This window comes from Ovis aries, chromosome 1 (assembly GCF_016772045.2).
Source record: "Ovis aries strain OAR_USU_Benz2616 breed Rambouillet chromosome 1, ARS-UI_Ramb_v3.0, whole genome shotgun sequence".
Lineage (NCBI taxonomy): Eukaryota > Metazoa > Chordata > Mammalia > Artiodactyla > Bovidae > Ovis > Ovis aries.
The window spans coordinates 174,086,237-174,107,785 of NC_056054.1; the positions used below are offsets into that span (position 1 = coordinate 174,086,237).

General features: G+C 39.1%; 1 protein-coding gene across 5 annotated transcripts in view; it reads left to right on the forward strand.

Moving 5' to 3' along the window:
- The window catches only part of HHLA2 (HHLA2 member of B7 family), a 153,542-nt gene that overhangs the window by 90,060 nt on the left and 41,933 nt on the right, over positions 1-21,549 (forward strand). The window lies entirely within an intron of this gene.

Here is a 21,549-nt window from a genome sequence, read left to right on the forward strand (position 1 = left end):
ATTCAGCTTTACTTTATCAAAGAGAAAATGTGGGTCCAAGTAGATACCTTTTATTTCTTGAGAAATATTGGGCTTTTATTTTAAAATTACTGTGCTCAGTAAATTACATACTTTGAGTCTTATTTCTTTCAAATAAAACTTGGCAACCCTACATCAGTTCCCAAAATAACTTTAAAGAAAATTGGTCCCTGAAATCCAAAAAGCTGGGAAACATTGGTCTGCATAGGACCCTTAACAAATATGACTGGTGAGTTGTCTGTAGGGATAATAAATGTTTAGAGTTGAAGCATGATTCAGTGACAGGATTTTCTCAGAGAGCTAAGGTAATGTCTTCTAAACGCATAAGCCATGGCTGCCCTGGACAGTTATTTGAATACATTGTACTGGGGCATCGCTCTCATGGGATGAGTGGAGATTGAAATCTAATCCTCATTCCTCTCCCCAAATCATATACTCTGGTTTAGTGTAGGGTCTTCCTGGAAGAAAGGGAGCCTTTTTTCTTTTTTTCAATAGGAGGACACTGGCCAGTTGCAATACACATTCACCTTTGTCTTCACTCTTCACCTTTGTCTTCCAGTGATCTAGTTTGATTCAAGGATAGAACTTAACAGGCTTGTAAATGGAGTGCACTTTAGCTCTGTGATGTTCTTTCAGCCATGCATATTTTTAATGTGTACAACTCTTCTTCAGTACCCTCTCAGTTCAGTTCAGTTAAGTCGTTCAGTGGTGTCCGTCCAACTCTTTGCGACCCTATGGACTGCAGCACGCCAGGCTTCCCTGTCCTTCACCATCTCCTGGAGCTTGCTCAAACTCTTGTCTATTGAGTTGGTGATGCTACCCAACTGTCTCATCCTCTGTCTTCCCCTTCTCCTGCTTTCAATCTTTCCCAGCATCAATGTGTTTTCCAAAGAGTCGGCTGTTTGCATCAGGTGGCCAAAGTATTGGAGCTTCAGCATCAGCTCTTCCAGTGAATATTCAGAATTGATTTCCTTTAAGGTTGACTGGTTTGATCTCCTTGCTGACAAAGGGACTCTTAAGAGTCCCTTTACATCACAGTTTGAAAGCATCAGTTCTAACATCACAGTTTGAAAGCATCAGTTCTTTGGTGCTCAGCTTTCTTTAAGGTCCAACTCTCACATCCGTACATGACTACTGGAAAAACCATAGCTCTGACTAGACAGACTTTTGTCAGCAAAGTAATGTCTCTGCTTTTTAATATGCTGTCTTGGTTGGTCATAACTTTTCTTCCAAGGAGCAAGTATCTTTTCATTTCATGCCTGCAGTTACCATCTGCAGTGATTTTGGAGCCTAAGAAAATAAAGTCTGTCACTGTTTCCATTGTTTCTCCATCTATTTGCCATGAAGTGATGGGACCAGATGTCATGATATTAGTTATTTGAATGTTGAGTTTTAAGTCAGCTTTTTCACTTTCCTCTTTCACTTTCAAGAGGCTTTTTAGTTCCTCTTTGCTTTCTGCCAGAAGGGTGGTATCATCTGCATATATGAGGTTATTGATATTTCTCCTGGCAATCCAGCCCAGTATTTCACATGGTGTACTCTGCGTATAAGTTAAATAAGCAGGGTGACAATATACAGCCTTGACATACTCCTTTCCCAATTTGGAACCAGTCAGTTGTTCCATGTCTGGTTCTAACTGTTGCTTCTCGACCTGCATACAGATTTCTCAGGAGGCAAGTAAGGTGGTCTGGTATTCCCATCCCTTGAAGAATTTTCCACAGTTTGTTATACCCACATAGCCAAAGGCTTTACTGTAGTCAGTGAAGCAGAAGTAGATGTTTTTCTGGAATTTTTTGCTTTTTCTGTGATCCAACAATGTTGGCAATTTGATCTCTGGTTCCTCTGCCTTTTCTAAATCCATCTTGTACATCTGGAAGTTTTCAGTTCTCGTACTGTTGAAGCCTAGCTTGCAGGATTTTTGAGCATTACCTTGCTAGCATGTGAAATGAGTGCAGTTGTACACTAGTTTGAGCATTCTTTGGCATTGCCCTTCTTTGAGATTGCAATGAAAACTGACCTTTTCCAGCCCCGTGGTCACTGTTGAGTTTTCCAAATTTGCTTAGACACTGAGAAATCATTGGAAAAGACCCTGATGCTGCGAAAGATCAAAGGCAGGAGGAGAAGGGGATGACAGAGGATGAGATGGTTGGATGGCATCACCCACTCAATGAACATGAGTTTGAGCAAGCTCTGGGAGTTGGTGATGGACAGGGAAGCCTGGCATGCTGCAGTCATGGGACTGCATAGGATTGCAAAGGATTGGGCACTTCTGAGTGACTGAATTGAGTGCAGCACTTTAACAGCATTATCTTTTAGGGTTTGAAATAGCTCACCTGAAATTCTATCACCTCCAACTAAATTTGTTTGTAGTAATGCTTCCTAAGGCCCACTTGACTTTTTACTCCAGGATGTCTCACTCGAGGTAAGTAATCACATCATCATGGTTATCCAGGTCATGAAGATCTTCTTTGTATAGTTCTGTGTATTTTTGCCGTCTCTTCTTAATATCTTCTGCTTCTGTTAGGTTCATGCCATTTCTGCCCTTTATTGTGCCCATCTTTGCATGAAATGTTCCTTTGGTATCTCTAATTTTCTTGAAGAGATCTCTAGTCTTTTCCATTTTATTGTTTGCCTCTATTTCTTTGAATTGTTTACTTAGGAAGGCTTTCTCATTTCTCCTTGCTATTCTTTCAAACTCTGCATTCAGATGGGTATATCTTTCCTTTTCTCCTTTGCCTTTCACTTCTTTTCTTTTCTCAGCTATTTGTAAGCCCTCCTCAGACAACCATTTTGCCTTTTTGTGTTTCTTTTTCTTGGGGATGGTTTTGATCATTGCCTCCTGTACAGTATTATGAACTTCTGTCCATAGACAGAGTGCCTGAAGAACTATCAGATCTTCCATTGAATGTATCACTTCTACTCTGTAATCGTAAGAGATTTAATTTAGGTCATATCTGAGTGGCCTGGGCTTCCCTGGTAGCTCAGCTGGTTAAGAATCCACCTGTAATGCAGGAGACCCTGGTTTGATTACGGGGTCAGGAAGATCTGCTAGAGAAGGGACTGGCTACCCACTCTAGTATTCTTGGGCTTTCCTGGTGGCTCAGACAGAAAAGAATCTGCCTGCAATTCGGGAGACCTGGGTTCGATCCCTGGTTTGGGAAGGTCCCCTGGAAGAGTGCATGGCAACTGACTCCAGTATTCTTAGTGGTTTTCCCTACCTTCTTCAATTTAAGTCTAAATTTTGGAATAAGAAGTTCATGTCTGTATAGGTCTAAAATCCAGGAGTTGGTGATGGACACAGAAATCTGGCTTGCTGCGGTCCATGGGGTCGCAAAGAGTTGGACATTGACTGAGTGACTGAACTGAAAGTACTAGTTAATGATAATTAATGATGGAGCTAGAGATTTTAGAAATTAAGCCAACAAGTGGAAATATAAGTAGCAGTAAGGAAACAAGGGGATATCTTCCTGTCCCAGTCATTGAGATAGGTACTTTTTTATATAAATATACTTTTTAAAAAAATTACATAAATATATAATTACATTTAAATCACATAAATATATTTTGCATAAATATACTTTTAATGTATATTTACATATATACATAAAGGTACATTATTATTTTACATAAATAGTATGTCAGTTTATCAAAAGAATTCTGATGAGTCATGTCCTTGAGATGGTAAGGTGGCCTGTAACCCAAGGAGATTGCTTCTTGTGAAAAATGTTAGCTTTAACTGCAGTCAACTTGGAATTTAGTCCTTATTGGAATAGGATTTTTCTTAAGTCCTCATTATAAAGTGAATAGAGATGGTTCTGTTTCAAAGCTTTTTGGAGAGGGTATAGCTGGTTGTCATCAATAGCCACGGGAAGATAAATTTTAACTAAAAGGTCTACTTTCATTAATATGGTCTCCTAAATATGCCTCACAGGATGACTTTACTATAAAATGCATCCATAAATTACAGGGTAAATAAACCTGTTCTGTGGAGTTCCTTTATAATTGACCAATTATGTTGGCCACTGTGCAGAAAACAATGACTTGACTTTTCTAATATTCAGTCTAATTGCTGGAAATAAATAATTACTCTAATTATTTTTTCCCGGAATGTTTTTCTTCATAGTATGCCAATTCATGCTCATTGTAAACAGTTAGAAAATGGAGATGAGAAAAAAAATCATTGATATCCCTGTCCTGTAAAGCAACAGTACTGGCATTTTATTCAGGTTGTCAAATATTTTCTACTTACATATATTCTGTGTCTGTGTATATTCTTAACTAAGATGTCAGTTGTGCTGACCCTGCCTCTTATGATCTACATCAGATTAGCTTCTGCTACTGCTGCACCCCCTAGGTCACATAGGAAGTTCAGGGCATGTCCTAAGATCTCTGGAATTGCTCAGGGACCTGGTCAGCCTTGGTTATAATTTCTTTCTTCATCTTGTAGACTTTTCCCCATCTTCACTGGGCATACAACATCTTTTCCTCATTCTCCAAAAGACATACAAGGTCACTTATAAGGCAGCACCAAGTCCTCTGACCTCTGAACACCTCATTAATATTTTGCTCTTTCTCTGTTTCTTAGCATTTGTCTTCTTCACACCTCCCACAACAAAAATTCCTGTTTCTTACTCACCGTGCCATAGGAAAAGGCCTTGATAAGATGGTTACATGTGGGATTAAAGACCTGAGGACCTGGATGGGAAGATAGCAAAGTCCCTAAAGGAATTCTAGTGATAGTTAATAAAATACTTTAAAAAAACCCCATCATATGATATATCAGTAATTGACTTTAAAATAAAGAGTGGGACCGTGCTATGGTTACCTTGAAACCACACATACACACATCTAACTCTGTTAACAGATTTCAGCAAATTTGACCTTTTTATAGCCATCGGATTCTTTTTTCTAGTTGTTCATTGTGGCGCTCGCAATCTCTCTTTTAGATGGTTTGTTTCTGTCTGAATTCTGCTGCATATACTGTGGCAGCCATGAGAACACTCAGGTCTCCTCCTGGTGGGGGCTTGTAACTGCCTGGCAGTGCCAGCTGTTGCCCCTCTGGATCCACCACCTCATTTGTACTGCCGTCATGCTTCCCATGGCTGCGCCCAGTCACTGAGCACGGTTGGAGTTATTAACACAGACCCTTTGCTGCAACACGAGTGACTTCCCAGATGGATGGCTAGCATAAGAACTTCAAATCAGACTGGTTAAGGCTTTCTTGGAATGCCACCGTAATCTGAAACTTTTCCCACTCAGTCTCCTTCTCTCTCTTCCACACAAGCGTCAGAACTTCAACACCATGTGGTCTCCTCTTCCTTCTCCAGCTCTCCTCCCTTTGCCTTCATGGGTGTGCCCCACCGAGTAAATCTGTAATAACCCTCTTTTGGCATCTGCTTCTTAGAAGTACTCAAACTCATACAGATATTTAGCAAATGACTATAAAGAGTCATAAAACCTGTTCCTGCAAGTCTGGTGAAGTACTGGAGCCCTGATCCTGTAGGTACTCAAAGTCTCTTGCCTGACATGTTTATTAGAGGCAGACACTGAAAAATTTTAGTGCTAACTGTTCTTGAAGGCATAGGCTTCTGTTACCCTCCTGTTTTTGCAACAGCAGATATTCTTGTACCTTTCACCAATGAATAAATATCTTTAGCATCTCTCATGTTAGTTGGCATGTCCTGCAGTGCAGATGGAGTTAGTTATCGTTGAGGCACTGGCAGTAGCTGCTTCTGATGCACAGGCACCCGGAGTGTCTGCATTGAACAGGGTTCCTCAAATTATTAACTAACCATCCCTGGGGAGTAGATTAAAACCAATGCATACACATATTATATGGTCTATGTTTAATTATTTTAAACAGTGTGCTCAGTCGTGTCCAACTCTTTGTGGACCCATAGACTGTCACCCGCCAGGTTCCTCTACATGGGATTCATCAGGCAAGAGTACTGGAGTGGGCTGCCATTTCCTACTCCAAGGCATCTTTCTGACCCAGGGATCAAACCATGTCTCTTGTTTCTCCTGCATTGGCAGGTGAATTCTTTACCACTAGCACCACTTTGGAAGCCCATATACTTAATTATTTTAAACTAATCACAGTGTAATGTAAACTTGACCCATGTCAGTGTATCAGTAAATGCATCATATTTAATGACTGCATAGTGGTCATTTGCATAAATATCCCACTTATTTTAATCAGTTCTGCAAGAGCTGGTGTTTTGGATTTCTAATTTTTAACTGTTAGTTTCTCATTTAGCAAAGCCTTTATGTATACCTTGGAACGTTGTCCATCTTTTCATAGAATTTTTTTGGAAGTAGAATTATTGGGTCAAAAAACGCATACAGCTTTAAGATTTTTGATATTCATTGCCAAACAGTCATCCAGGATGTTAGTTCTAATTTATAGTCCAGCCATTACTGTATGTATTATTTCTTTATCCTTTCTTTTCTGCATGCATAAAGTAAATGTTTAATCCAAAAAATAGCAACAACAAAAAAACCTTTGAATCTTCCACCCAGGTTACAAATGAGAATTGTAAATGCTCCTGTGTTTGTCACATTGAAACCTTCCTCACCATGCCTCCCCTTCCCACATGGGGCAAATACAAAGCTAGTTGTGTGAGAGAATCCAAGACAAGATAAACCCAGTAGTCTCTCGCTGTTAGACTTTGGCTTCCTGGGAGTTCACAAGAGCACCTTCTGGGTTAGGCAGTGGGAGAAGGCCATGCGTGAGTTCTGGGAAATCTGAGGCTCACCACAGTCTATGAATTTGGAAGGGTTGTAGTATAAGACAGGTGCTAAACATCTGACCTGTGCGAGTGAAGTGAATTACCCTGAGTTTCTTGCTTCTAGGCTCACCATGGCCTTCTTTCAGCTCTCAGAACTAAGTAGAAGCAGGAAACTTCAGTGGGAAGAAATAGATGTCCACAGTCAGTATAGGCAGCACGGCCTGAAGGAAAGATCAGACTTATCAGCAAATTGTCAAGATCACCGCATCCTTACCTAGGTCCGATTCTCCAGGGCATCTATCCAGGTGTTAATTTTTGAAAAGACTGCAGTAGGCATCATGGTCGTACATCCTGCAGCATGTCTGTGTGGACTCTGGTCTACCTCATTGTGCCCCAGTCTGGTCTAGTTTCCAGCTAGCATCTTGGGATGTCTGTCCACTGTCCTCCAAGGAATTCCTTCATCCCTCTTCTGTTTGGAACTCTATTTTTCCTGTACCATGTCTTGTTTTATTCTTGGTTTATACTTTCATTCTGATGGAACACATTTCTGGTAGCTTCTTGAGGAACAGAGTGGGTAGTAAATTTATTTTTTGAGACCATCGTTCTACCCTCAGAAAGTTTGAGAATTTGTAATTATAGGTTGCAAGTTATTTTCCTTTAGGATTCTGGACATAACTCCATTTTCTTTTTGCTTGCAGTGATACTGTTGTGAAGTCTAAAGTCATTATCATTCCTTATCCCTCTGATCAGCTTTTTCTCCCTAGAAGTTGATAGAATCTTCTTTTCCTCTAGTGCTTTGAAATTTGAGATATCCTTGTGTAGGTGTTGAATTCTGGAGTGGGTTCGCATTTCCTTTCCCAATTTTCATCTACTATTTGCATTCAGTAAGATTTTTTTCAGTAATAGCATTTTACTTTCTATTGTTTTGAGAAATTTTCTTTTTCTTTTTTTGTTAAAGTATAGATGACTTACAATGTTTGGAGTAGGAAATGGCAAGCTACTCGAGCATTCCTGCTTGGAAAATTTCATGGACAGAGGAGCCTGGTGGGCTACAGTCTACGGGATTGCAAAGAGTTGGACATGACTGAGCATTGCACCCATCACTTATATGTGGAATCTACAAAATAAAACAAATGAATATAACAAAACAGAGAGACTCACATATATAGAGAACAAACTAGGGGTTACCAGTGAGGAGAGAGAAGGGAAACAGGGCAAGACAGGGGTAGGGGATTAAGAGAGATTAAACTACTGGGAAATTTTCATGAATAATTTTGGTTTGTTTTCTGTTCTGTTTCCTCTTTTTCTTCCCCCATCAATTTTCTGGGTTTGTCATCTAGTTTTTCTTTTTCCTTTTCTGCCTCTTTGTGTCTTTTTGATCTACTTTCTAGGTTTCCTCTACTTATTCTTCTAAACTAATGACTTGATTTCTGTTATGTTTTTGGTTCTAAGCTCTTGTCTGTTCTCCTAAATTTTTATGGCACCCTGTTCCTTTTTTAGGGCATTTTCTTATTTTTCTGAGGATGATGATAATTTTATTTCATTTGGTTTATAGATTCCTCCCCATCCTGCATTACCTATTTACTTCAAGATGCCTTTTTATGATGGAGATCAGTTTTTGTTTTTAATATCTGTCTTTCATGATGGAAGCTTTCCTCAGATATAAGGTAATACCTAAATTTCTGTTTAATGTTAAGAATAGAGGGATCTAAAAAGCTCATCTGAGGCTCTGAGCACTTGAACTATGGGCCAAGCTTATCAACTGAGTTCACTATAGAATGATATAGATTGGCAGTGGGGAAGGATCTCTGTAGTCAACATTAGGCATGCATTGGACACTTAATGCTAACCATTATGCAACTCTAATTGTAGAATCCGGAGTCATAAAATACACCTCAGAGGACACTCGACATGGTGGAGTTATTATGTCAGCAGGTCCAAGGGGAACTGGTTCCCAACAAGGACCCTGATGATTTCGGAGGACTCAGTTTTGCACACCTCCTTACCCACCTCACTTTCACACTCCCACTCCCACACCCCCACTGCATGACTAGGTACATGTTAGTAATTAGTTTTACAACATGCAGGTGTGGAAGAATTAACAATTAAAACCTGCAGGTATAGGCACTATTGTTAATCTAACTGAGACAACCTGACCTTTACTTCCAGTCTTTGTTTGCCATCTGTGAGGACGGGGGTTCCTGGTTTTTCTTTAAGGATGGTTAACAGGATTCAGGCCCAGTTCACATCCTGCCTTAAGATGGCTGACAGTCTTTAAGATGGAATCCCTCTTGCCCTCTTCCCAGCAGCCCCAACATAATCTGTGCCAAGATCATCGCTCCAGACATCTTGCTTTTATTTTTCCAGAGAACAAGCTTCCAGATTGCTCTTGGAGGGGCTATTACTTAGCAAAGTGGAATAGAGGAGGGAATCTGGACGGTTTAACTTCTCAAATAGAGTAATAGGGTCTGACTCCATATATTTTAAAATTTCTGATTTCTGAAAGCTTTCAAGCTCTAGTTCATTCCTTCCCCTTCTGCTCCCTATTTGGACAAGCTGATAAAAAACCCAAGATACTCCTTCCTTTGCCACTAGAGGGAAGTTCAGACCACTCCAAGAGTGAATTCTTTCATAAACACCAAGGCCACTCACCCTCATTCTCAAGATACTCAAGCTAACTCCAGACCAGCTTGAGTGCTCTCCTGTTCTGCCCAGAAAGTTTCATGAGTGAGAAATATATGCATGGTATCAATTTAAACATCCTACCTGTTAACTGGGAGGCTATCTTAGTGTGCTTGGGTTGCTATGATAAATTACCATGGACTGCTGCCACCGCCAAGTTGCTTCAGTCATGTCTGACTCTGTGCGACCTCATAGATGGCAGCCCACAAGGCTCCCCATCCCTGGGATCCTCCAGGCAAGAATACTGGAGTGGATTGCCATTTGCTTCTCCAATGCATGAAAGTGAAAAGTGAAAGTGAAGTCGCTCAGTCATGTCCAACTCCTAGCGACCCCATGGACTGCAGCCTACCAAGCTCCTCCATCCATGGGATTTTCCAGGCAAGAGTACTGGAGTGGGGTGCCATTGCCTTCTCTGTACCATGGACTAGGTGGCTTAAATAGTGAACATTTATTTCTTTTTTAAAAAAATATAAATTTATTTATTTTAATTGGAGGCTAATTACTTTATAATATTATATTGGTTTTGCCATACATTGACATGAGTCTGCCATGGGTGTACATGTATTCCCCATCCTGAACCTCCTCCCACTTCCCTCCCTGTACCATCCCTCTGGGTCGTCCCAGTGCACCAGCCCCAAGCATCCTGTATCCTGCATTGAACCTGAACTGGTGATTCATTTCACATATGATAATATACATGTTTCAATGCCATTCTCCCAAACCATTCCACCCTTGCTCTCTCCCACAGAGTCCAAAAGACTGTTCTATACATCTGTGTCTCTTTTGCTGTCTCACATACAGGGTTATCATTACCATATTTCTAAATTGCATATGTATGCTTCAGTATACTGTATTGGTGTTTTTCTTTCTGGCCTACTTCACTCCGTATAATAGGCTCCAGTTTCATCCACCTCATTAGAACTGATTCAAATGTATTGTTTTTAATGGCTGAGTATATGTATATGTACCACAGCTTTCTTATCCATTCATCTGCTGATGGACATCTAGGTTGCTTCCATGCCCTGGCTATTATAAACAGTGCTGCGATGAACATTGGGGTACATGTGTCTCTTTCAATTCTGGTTTCCTTGGTGTGTATGCCCAGCAGTGGGATTGCTGGGTCATATGGCAGTTCTATTTCCAGTTTTTAAGGAATCTCCACACTGTTTTCCATAGTGGCTGTACAAGTTTGCATTCCCACCAACAGTTTAAGAGGGTTCCCTTTTCTCCACACCCTCTCCAGTATTTATTGCTTGTAGAATTTTGGATAGCAGCCATTCTGACTGGCATGAAATGGTACCTTATTGTGGTTTTGATTTGCATTTCTCTAATAATGAGTATCTTTTCATGTGTTTGTTAGCCATCTGTATGTCTTCTTTGGAGAAATGTCTGTTTAGTTCTTTGGCCCATTTTTTGATTGGGTCATTTATTTTTCTGGAATTGAGCTGCAAGAGTTGCTTGCATATTTTTGAGATTAATTTTTTGTCAGATGCTTCATTTGCTATTATTTTCTCCCATTCAGAAGGCTGTCTTTTCACCTTGCTTATAGTTTCCTTTGTTGTGCAGAAGCTGTTAATTTTAATTAGGTCCCAGTTGTTTATTTTTGCTTTTATTTCCAATATTCTGGGAGGTGTGTCATAGAGGATCCTGTTGTGATTTATGTCGGAGAGTGTTTTGCCTATGTTTTCCTCTAGGACTTTTATAGTTTCTGTTCTTATCTTTAGATCTTTAATCCATTTTGAGTTTATGTTTGTGTATGGTTTTAGAAAGTGTTCTAGTTTCATTCTTTTACAAGTGGTTGACCAGTTTTCTCAGCACCACATGTTAAAGAGATTGTCTTTACTCCATTGTATATTCTTGCCTCCTTTGTCAAAGATAAGGTGTCCATAGGTGCGTGGATTTATCTCTGGGCTTTCTATTTTGTTCCATTGATCTATATTTCTGTCTTTGTGCCAGTACCATATTGTCTTGATGACTGGGTTTGTAGTGGAGCCTGAAGTCAGTCAGGTTGATTCCTCCAGTTCCATTCTTCTTTCTCAAGACCGCTTTGGCTATTCGAGGTTTTTGTATTTCCATACAAATTGTGAAATTATTTGTTCCAGTTCTGTGAAGAATACCATTGGTAGTGTGATAGGGATTGCATTAAATCTATAGATTGCTTTGGGTAGTATATGCATTTTCACTATATTGATTCTTCCAACCCATGAACACGGTATATTTCTCTATCTGTTTGTGTCCTCTTTGATTTCTTTCACCAGTGGTTTATAGCTTTTTATGTATAGGTCTTTTGTTTCTTTAGATGGATATATTCCTAAGTATTTTATTCTTTTCATTGTAATTGTGAATGGAATTGTTTCCTTCATTTCTCTTTCTGTTTTCTCATTGTTAGTGTATAGGAATGCAAGGGATTTCTGTGTGTTGATTTTATATCCTGCAACTTTACTATATTCATCAATTAGCTCTAGTAATTTTCTGGTGGAGTCTTTAGGGTTTTCTGTATAGAGGATCATGTCATCTGCAAACAGTGAGAGTTTTGCTTCTTCTTTCCCAATCTGGATTCCTTTTATTTCTTTTCCTGCTCTGATTGCTGTGGCCAAAACTTCCAAACCTATGTTGAATCATAGTGGTGAGAGTGGGCACCCTTGTCTTGTTCCTGACTTTAAGGGAAATGCTTTCCATTTTTCACCATTGAGGATAATGTTTGCTGTGGGTTTGTCATATATAGCTTTTATTATGTTGAGATATGTTCCTTCTAGTCCTGCTTTCTGGAGGGTTTTGTTTTGTTTTGTTTTTCTAGGAGGGTTTTTTTTTTAATATCATAAATGGATGTTGAATTTTGTCAAAGGCTTTCTCTGCATCTATTGAGATAATCATATGGTTTTTATTTTTCAACTTGTTAATGTGGCGTATTACTTTGATTGATTTGCAGATATTGAAGAATCCTTGCATCCCTGGGATAAAGCCCACTTGGTCATGATGTGTGATCTTTTTAATATGTTGTTGGATTCTGTTTGCTAGAATTTTGTTAAGGATTTTTGCATCAATGTTCATCAGTGATATTGGCCTATAGTTTTCTTTTTTTGTGGCATCTTTGTCAGGTTTTGGTATTAGGGTGATGGTGGCCTCATAGAATGAGTTTGGAAGTTTACCTTCCTCTGCAATTTTCTGGAAGAGTTTGAGTAGGATAGGTGTTAGCTCTTCTCTAAATTTTTGGTAGAATTCAGCTGTGAAGCCATCTGGTCCTGGGCTTTTGTTTGCTGGAAGATTTGTGATTACAGTTTCAATTTCCATGCTTGTGATGGGTCCGTTAAGATTTTCTATTTCTTCCTGGTTCAGTTTTGGGAAGTTGTACTTTTCTAAGAATTTGTCCATTTCTTCCACGTTGTCCATTTTATTGGCATATAGTTATTGATAGTAGTCTCTTATGGTCCTTTGTATTTCTGTGTTGTCTGTTGTGATTTCTCCATTTTCATTTCTAATTTTGTTGATTTGATTCTTCTCCCTTTGTTTCTTGATGAGTCTGGCTGATGGTTTGTCTATTTTATTTATCTTCTCAAAGAACCAGCTTTTGGCTTTGTTGATTTTTGCTTGTTGTTTTTTGTTTTTGTTTTTTGGTTTTTTTTTGCATTTATTTCTGCCCTAATTTTTAAGATTTCTTTCCTTCTACTAACCCTGGGTTCTCATTTCTTCCTTTTCTAGTTGCTTTAGGTGTAGAGTTAGGTTATTTATGTGACTTGTTTCTTGAAGTATGCCTGTATTGCTATGAACTTTCCCCTTAGCACTGCTTTTACAGTTTCCCATAGGTTTTGGGTTGTTGTGTTTTCATTTTCATTTGTTTCTATGCATATTTTGATTTCTTCTGTGATTTGTTGGTTATTCAGCAGGGTGTTGTTCAGCCTCCATATGTTGGAATTTTTAATAGTTTTTCTCCTGTAATTGACATCTAATCTTACTGCATTGTGGTCAGAAAAGATGCTTGGAATGATTTCAATTTTTGAATTTACCAAGGCTAGATTTATGGCCCAGGATGTGATCCATCCTGGAGAAGTTTCCATGTGCACTTGAGGAAAATGTGAAATTCATTGTTTTGAGGTGAAATGTCCTATAGATATCAATAAGGTCTAACTGGTCTATTGTATCATTTAAAGTTTGTGTTTCCTTGTTAATTTTCTGTTTAGTTGATCTATCCATAGGTGTGAGTGGGGTACTAAAGTCTACGACTATTATTGTGTTATTGTTAATTTCCCCTTTCATACTTGTTAGCGTTTGTCTTACATATTGCTCCTATGTTGGGTGCATATATATTTTTAATTGTTATATCTTCTTCTTGGATGTAGTTTCCTCCTTCTTTGTCTCTTTTCACAGCCTTTGTTTTAAAGTCTAGTTTATCTGATATGAGTATTGCTACTCTGCTTTCTCTTGGTCTCTATTTGCATGGAATATCTTTTTCCAGCCCTTCACTTTCAGTCTGTATGTATCCCTTGTTTTGAGGTGGTGGGTCTCTCATAGACAACATATATAGGGGTCTTCTTTTTGTATCCATTCAGCCAGTCTTTGTCTTTTGGTTGGGGCATTCAACCCATTTACATTTAAGGTAATTGTTGCTAAGTATGGTCCTGTTGCCATTTACTTTATTGTTTTGGGTTCAAGTTTACACACCCTTTCTGTGTTTCCTGTCTAGAGAAGATCCTTTAGCATTTGTTGGAGAGCTGGTTTGGTGGTGCTGAATTCTCTCAGCTTTTGCTTGTCTGTAAAGCTTTTGATTTCTCCTTCATATTTGAATGAGATCCTTGCTGGGTACATTAATCTGGGCTTTAGGTTTTTTTCTTTTAGCACTTTAAGCATGTCCTACCTTTCCCTCTGGCCTGAAGAGTTTCTATTGAAAGATCAGCTGTTATCCTTATGGGAATCCCCTTGTGTGTTATTTGTTGTTTTCCCCTTGCTGCTTTTAATATTTGTTCTTTGTGTTTGATCTTTGTTAATTTGATTAATATATGTCTTGGGGTGTTTCACCTAGGGTTTATCCTGTTTGAGGCTCTCTGGATTTCTTGGACTTAGGTGATTATTTCCTTCTCCATTTTAGGGCAGTTTTCAACTATTATCTCCTCAAGTATTTTCTCATGGTCTTTCTTTTTGTCTTCTTCTTCTGGGACTCCAATGATTTGAATGTTGGGGCGTTTAACATTGTCCCAGAGGTCTCTGAGGTTGTCCTAATTTCTTTTAATTCTTTTTTCCTCTCTGATTCATTTATTTCTACCAGTCTCTATTCTACCTCACTTATTCTATCTTCTGCCTCTGTTATTCTAGTGTTAGTTCCCTCCAGAGTGTTTTTTATCTCATTTAATGCATTATTCATTATATATTGATTCTTTTGTATTCCTTCTAGGTCCTTGTTAAACATTTCTTGCATCTTCTTGATCATTGTCTCCAGGTTATTTATCTGTGATTCCATTTTTATTTCAAGATTTTGGATCATTTTCACTGTCATTATTTGGAATTCTTTATCAGGTAGATTCCTTATCTCTTCCTCTTTTGTTTGGTTTGGTGGGCATTTGTCCTGTTCCTTTACCTCTTGGGTATTTCTCTGTATTTTCATCTTGTTTATACTGCCGTGTTTGAGGTGGCCTTTCCGTATTCTGGCAGTTTGTGATTCCTCTTTATTGTGGAGGTTCCTCACTGTGGGTGGGGTTGGACGGGTGGCTTGTCAAGGTTTCCTGATTAGGGAAGCTTGTGTCGGTGTTCTCGTGGGTGAATCTGGATTTCTTCTCTCTGGATTGCAATGAAGTGTCCAGTAATGAGTTTTGAGATGTCAGTAGATTTGGTGTAACTTTGGGCAGCCTGTATATTGAAGCTCAGGGCTATGTTCCTGTGTTGCTGGAGAATTTGTGTGGTAAGACTTTCTCTGGAACTTGTTGGCCCTTGGGTGGTCCTTGGTTTCAGTGTAGGTATGGAGACATTTGATGAGCTCCTATCGATTAATGTTCCCTAGAGTCAGGAGTTCTCTGGTGTTCTCAGGATTTGGATTTAAGCCTGCTGCCTCTGGTTTTTAGTCTTATTCTTACAGTAGCTTCAAGACTTCTCCATCTAGACAGCACCGATGATAAAACATCTAGGTTAATGATGAAAAGTTTCTCCACAGTGAGGGACACCTGGAGAGGTACACAGAGTGCATGGAGAAGAGAAGAGGGAAGAGGGAGATAGAGGTGACCAGGAGGAGAAGAGGGGGAATCAAAAGGGGAGAGAACAAGATAGCCAGTAATCACTTCTGTATGTGCTCTCCACAGTCTGGATCTCTCAGAGATGTTCAAGGTGTTACACAGAGAAGAGAAGAGGGAGGAAGGAGAGAAGTGGCCAGGAGGATAAAAGGGAGAATCAAAAGGAGAGAGACTGATCTAGCCAGTAATCAGTTTCCTACATGTTTTCCACAGCTTGGAACACACAGAGATTCACAGAGTTCAGTAGAGAAGAGAAGGGGGAGAGAGGAGATAAGAGGCAACCTGGTGGAGAAAAAGAAGAGTCCAAAGGGGGAGAGAGCAATCCAGCCAATAATCTCGCTCCCAAGTAAAAATGGGGACTGAAGATTGGGTTCTTAAAGGTACAAAATTGATAACAAATACCAAAAAGCAAGGATTAAAAGTCTAGAGTAGAGGTTGGATTCTCAAAAATACAATATAAAAGAAAAAAACAAAGTCAGAAAAATTATAAAATGTATGTATGAAGTTTGCTTTAAAAATAGGGTCTTTTTTTTCCCCCCCAAGGTTCAGTTCAGTTCAGTCGCTCAGTCGTGTCCAAAATAGTAGGTTATAAAAATGAAAATTAAAGGAGTATCAGAGGCCTTACAAATTTTAAAAATTGTTTTTTAATTTAAAAAATGATAATAGTAAAAATATATCTAGGAGTTTCTCTGGTGTTGTGAACAGTGTAAGGTCAGTTCACTTCAGATAGTGCCTTGATCTGGCTTATACTTCTCCAGATCTATAGGCCCCTTCCTATATCAGTCAGTCAGTCAGTTCAGTCGCTCAGTTGTATCTGACTCTTTGCGACCCCATGAATCACAGCATGCCAGGCTTCCCTGTCCATCACCAACTCCTGGAGTTCACTCAGACTCATGTCCATTGAGTCAGTGATCCCATCCAGCCATCTCATCCTCTGTTGTCCCCTTCTCCTCCTGCCCCCAATCCCTCCCAGCATCAGAGTCTTTTCCAGTGAGTCAACTCTTCGCCTGAGGTGGCCAAAGGACTGGAGTTTCCGCTTTAGCATCATTCCTTCCAAAGAAATCCCAGGGCTGATCTCCTTCAGAATGGACTGGTTGGATCTCCTTGCAGTCCAAGGGACTCTCAAGAGTCTTCTCCAACACCACAGTTCAGAAGCATCAGTTCTTTGGCGCTCAGCTTTCTTCACAGTCCAACTCTCACATCTATACATGACCACTGGAAAAACCATAGCCTTGACTAGACAGACCTTAGTCGGCAAAGTAATGTCTCTGCTTTTGAATATGCTATCTAGGTTGGTCATAACTTTTCTTCCAAGGAGTAAGCGTCTTTTAATTTCATGGCTGCAGTCACCATCTGCAGTGACTTCGCAGCCAAAAAATAAATAAAGCCTGACACTGTTTCCACTGTTTCCCCATCTATTGCCCATGAAGTGATGGGACCAGATGCCATGATCTTCGTTTTCTGAATGTTGAGCTTTAAGCCAACTTTTTCACTCTCCTCTTTCACTTTCATCAAGAGGCTTTTTAGTTCCTCTTCACTTTCTGCCATAAGGGTGGTATCATCTGCATATCTGAGGTTATTGATATTTCTCCCGGCAATCTTGATTCCAGCTTGTACTTCTTCCAGCCCAGTGTTTCTCATGGTGTACTCTGCATAGAAGTTAAATAAGCAGGGTGACAATATACAGCCTTGATGGACTCCTTTTCCTATTTGGAACCAGTCTGTTGTTCCACGTCCAGTTCTAAGTGTTGCTTCCTGACCTGCATATAGGTTTCTCAAGAGGCAGGTCAGGTGGTCTGATATTCCTATCTCTTTCAGGATTTTCCAGTTTATTGTGATCCACACAGTCAAAGGCTTTGGCATAGTCAATAAAGCATAAATAGATGTTTTTCTGGAACTCTCTTGCTTTTTCAATGATCCAGCCTAAAAAAGTGACCACCACCATCCCCTTGAGTCAGGATGGAAATTAGACACTGAAGAGGCCAGCAGACAGAAGAAGCTAAAATAAACAGAGGGAACGCCAAGCAGTTCAATCCTAAAAGAAATCAATGCTCAATATTCATTGGAAGGACTAATGCTGAAGCTAAAGCTCCAATATTTTGGCCACCATGATGCTGGGAAAGATTGAAGGCAGGAAGAGAAGGGGACGACAGAGGATGAGACAGTTGGATGGCATTGGCAACTCAATGGATGTAAGTTTGAGTAAGCTCCAGGAGATGGTGAAGGACGGGGTAGCCTGGCATGCTTCAGTCCATGGGGTTGCAAAGAGTCGGACACAACTGAGTGACTGAACAACAACCACAAGGTGGTTTAAATAGTGAACATGTATTTCTTATGGTTCTGGAGGCCAGAAAGTCCAAGATGAAGGTGCTTGCAGATCCAGTGTCTGGTGAGGGCCCACTTTCTGATTTGTAGCTTGTGTCTTCTCACTATGTCCTTGCATGTTGGAGAGCAGAGAGAGAAACAAGCTGTCTTCTTGTATGGATGCTCTTCCCATCTGGAGGGCCCTCTCTCCCAATACCGTTTCATTGGGTATTAGGGTTTCAGCATATGAGTTTTGAAGAGATGCAAACATGCAGTCCATAACAGAAAGGATCCTGTCAAACTGCATTAGATGACTACAGGAAATAGCTTTCATAGAAACTAGTCTTTCTTTTCCCATCAGTCTCAGAGATAGTTCCTATGCCTTTGTGTTGTGGTGTGGGTTGTGGTGAAGAAGACTCTTGAGAGTTGCTTGGACTGCAAGCAGATCAAACCAGCCAATCCTAAAGGGTGTCAACCCTGAATATTCATTGGAAGGACTGATCCTGAAGCTGAAGTTCCAATACTTTGGCCACCTGATGCAAAGAGCTGACTCATTAGAAAAGACCCTGATGCTGGGAAAGACTGAAGGCAAAAAGAGAAGAGGATGACAGAGGACAGGGTGATTGGATGGCATCATCAGCTCAGTGGACATGAGTTTGAGCAAACTCTTGCAAACAGTGGAGGACAGGGAAGCCTGGCATGCTGCAATCCACAGGGTCACAGGACTAAACAACAACAACATGCCATTAGGCACATTGTGGTATAAATTGTCTGGCCTTCACACATTTCCAATACTAGCTAGAGATTAGATTTCTTGTATTTCTTGTAGATTTCAAATATTAAGTTAATACTTGTCCAACTTTCTCTAGCTTCCAAATTTGATGACATTTTTCTCTCTTCTGTTTTTTGGATTTGTATCTTTCTCTCAAAAAAAAAAAAAAAATTAGTTCCCTAAATTTTTATTTACCTAAGGAGGTAAAATATAAAATTAGAAACGTGTTCAACTGCTGTTTTAATCCAGAAATCCGGGGAGCTCACTTCTTGACTTGTAGACAGTAGGCATTTTCTTTTCATTTGTTGCTGAATTCCTGAAATGTATCCTGCATTTACCTCTAGTTGCTCTGATAACTCAGATTATTCATATTACTGTATTCTGATCAGGTCCTGTGTTCATATGACTAAAAACCTAGAGTGTTGTGATTTATGGCAGATTCTTAAATTGAGCCATTCAGTCTACCCTAAGTTTGCTTTTTGTTCTTGGTAGCACTCCATTGTAATGCAGATAGAAGGCTTCTATCAACAGTCTAGAAACAAGTTGAAAGGAAAATGAATTATCTATACCTATGTCTTCTCTATTTGCATGAGAGAAGTGGAAAGATAATCAATTCATGGATGTCTTTTTAAAATGAAAGCCACATTTCTTGCCTTTGTGGTTGTGAAAATTTGACCCATCTTTTGAGCAAATTGAGCAATGATTTAAAATTCTTGGTTATACATTCCAGATTTAAATTAAGATTTCAAAATGCAGTTGTTAATTTGGAAAAAATGACCTCATCAAATGCTAAGCTTGCTTTGGCTTCACATTTGACTTATAGGTTGGTAAGAAAAGAATTTTATTAAAAAAATTCAGAAGTTATGTTCACAATAAAAGCATATAGATGAAAATTAGCCTCTTTCTTCTATAAACTTCACCAGAGTGTAGTTTCTCCTCTTAGAGGCAATAGGCCATATTAAATTTACTATATATGTCCTGAAAAATTATCTGGGTAAATATAATCATGTACATACTGTGAATATAATCATGTATATAGTATGTGAGCTTTTTTATGCTAACAAGATCATAATATGTATGCTGTTATATGCCTTATTTTAACTGTGTGTTTCTGAAGATTATACCATATCAGCATATTTAGATCTCCCTTATCCTTTTATAATTTTTTTGTAGAAATAGAATAAATACCAGGAAGTACACAAACATGCATATAGTTAAGTGAATCAGCAGAGAACAAAAACCTATCAGGTAACAACCACCTGGCTAGCCAAGCAGTCAGACATTCCTAACCCTTCTTGTTCCCTCCAAGTTACTACCATCTCTCTCCCTCAAAGGAAGCCTCTTCCAAACTTTTATGATATCCTTCTCTTTCCTTTAGTTTTAGTACCTAAGTATAAATCCTTAAACCTTATAGTTTTGCATGTTTAGAGTTTTTTGCCTGGGTTAGAATATCAGGCAATTCAAGTCATGAAAAATTTAGCAATAATTTTAAAATTCTTGATTTTACAGGAATTGTTTTGTGTCTGGCATAATTAGTGCTTTCTATTTGTCCCATTTATTTTATTATTTTTTCCCCCCTCTAAGAATTTCTTCTTTCTGGCTTTATCAAAAAATCATTACTCATTCTTTTCTTTACTGCCTTGAAAGTTACACAGTCTGGTCACCAGTACTGGTTAACCATAAAATTGTGACATACATTTTTGGTTTTCAAATCCTTATATTCATTGGTATTTACCTTCTTCATGGGCAGTGCAAGAACCTGAGGCTCCTTTTAGATATATCAACTCTAATCTCCTCTGATTAGCCCCGCTCTCTTGGGGCTTCCCTCATAGCTCAGCTGGTAAATTTTCTGCCTGCAATGCAGTTGACCCAGCTTCGATTCCTGGGTCAGAGAGATCCCCCGGAGAAGGAAATGGCAACCCACTCTAGTATTCTTGCCTGGAGAATCCCATGGACAGAGGAGCCTGACAGGCTACGGTCCACGGGATTGCAAGAGTCAGACACGACTCAGTGACTAAACCACCACCACCTAAACTTAATTTTAAGCCATTATTGTTATGCCCTTTAGTTCACTATCATCATTATCAGTTTACTTGTTTAATTCATGTTTACATTGCTCTTCATTCCATTCTAAATCTGGGTCTCCTGGTACAATTTTCCATCTGCTGCAAAGCATGTTTTTAGTATCTTGTTTAGTGCAGATCTACTGGCTATGAATTCTGATCTACTGATTAAAATTATTTATTTCAGTCTTATTGAAATATTATTTTGCTAAACTTTTAATTCTAGGTTGGGAGTTATTTTCTTTTAATATTTTGAACGTATTAGATTTTGTGTTTTCTGGTTTTTATTAACTCTATTAAAAGTTAGCTATCTGCCTAATTGTTGTTCCTTTAAAGGCAGTTTGCCTTTGTTTACGTCCAGCTGGTTTAAAACTTTTTCTTTGGGTTTTACAATTTCACAATTGGGTCCCTGGTGTTTTTCTCTTTATTCTTTTTAGAATTGTTTTGGCTTCTAAGTCTGTATATTGATGTCTTTCATTTTTGGAAACCTTTTTATCCATTATCTCTTCAAATAATTCTTCTTGCCCATTCTTTTTCCCTCCCTAGAATTCCACTTGTATGGTACCTTCTCACAGTATCTTCAGTTTCTTCCTTTCTAATCTCACTCTTTTGTTTTTCTTTGCTTCATTTGGGATAGTTCTTTCAAGCCAGTCAGTATCCAGGCTACTAATTCCTTTTGGCTGTCTAAATGGGTGTTAAATCAGTTTATGAAATTGTCACTAATTTTGGTTATTATTTTCCAGTTCTTGTAATTTCTATTTATGGTT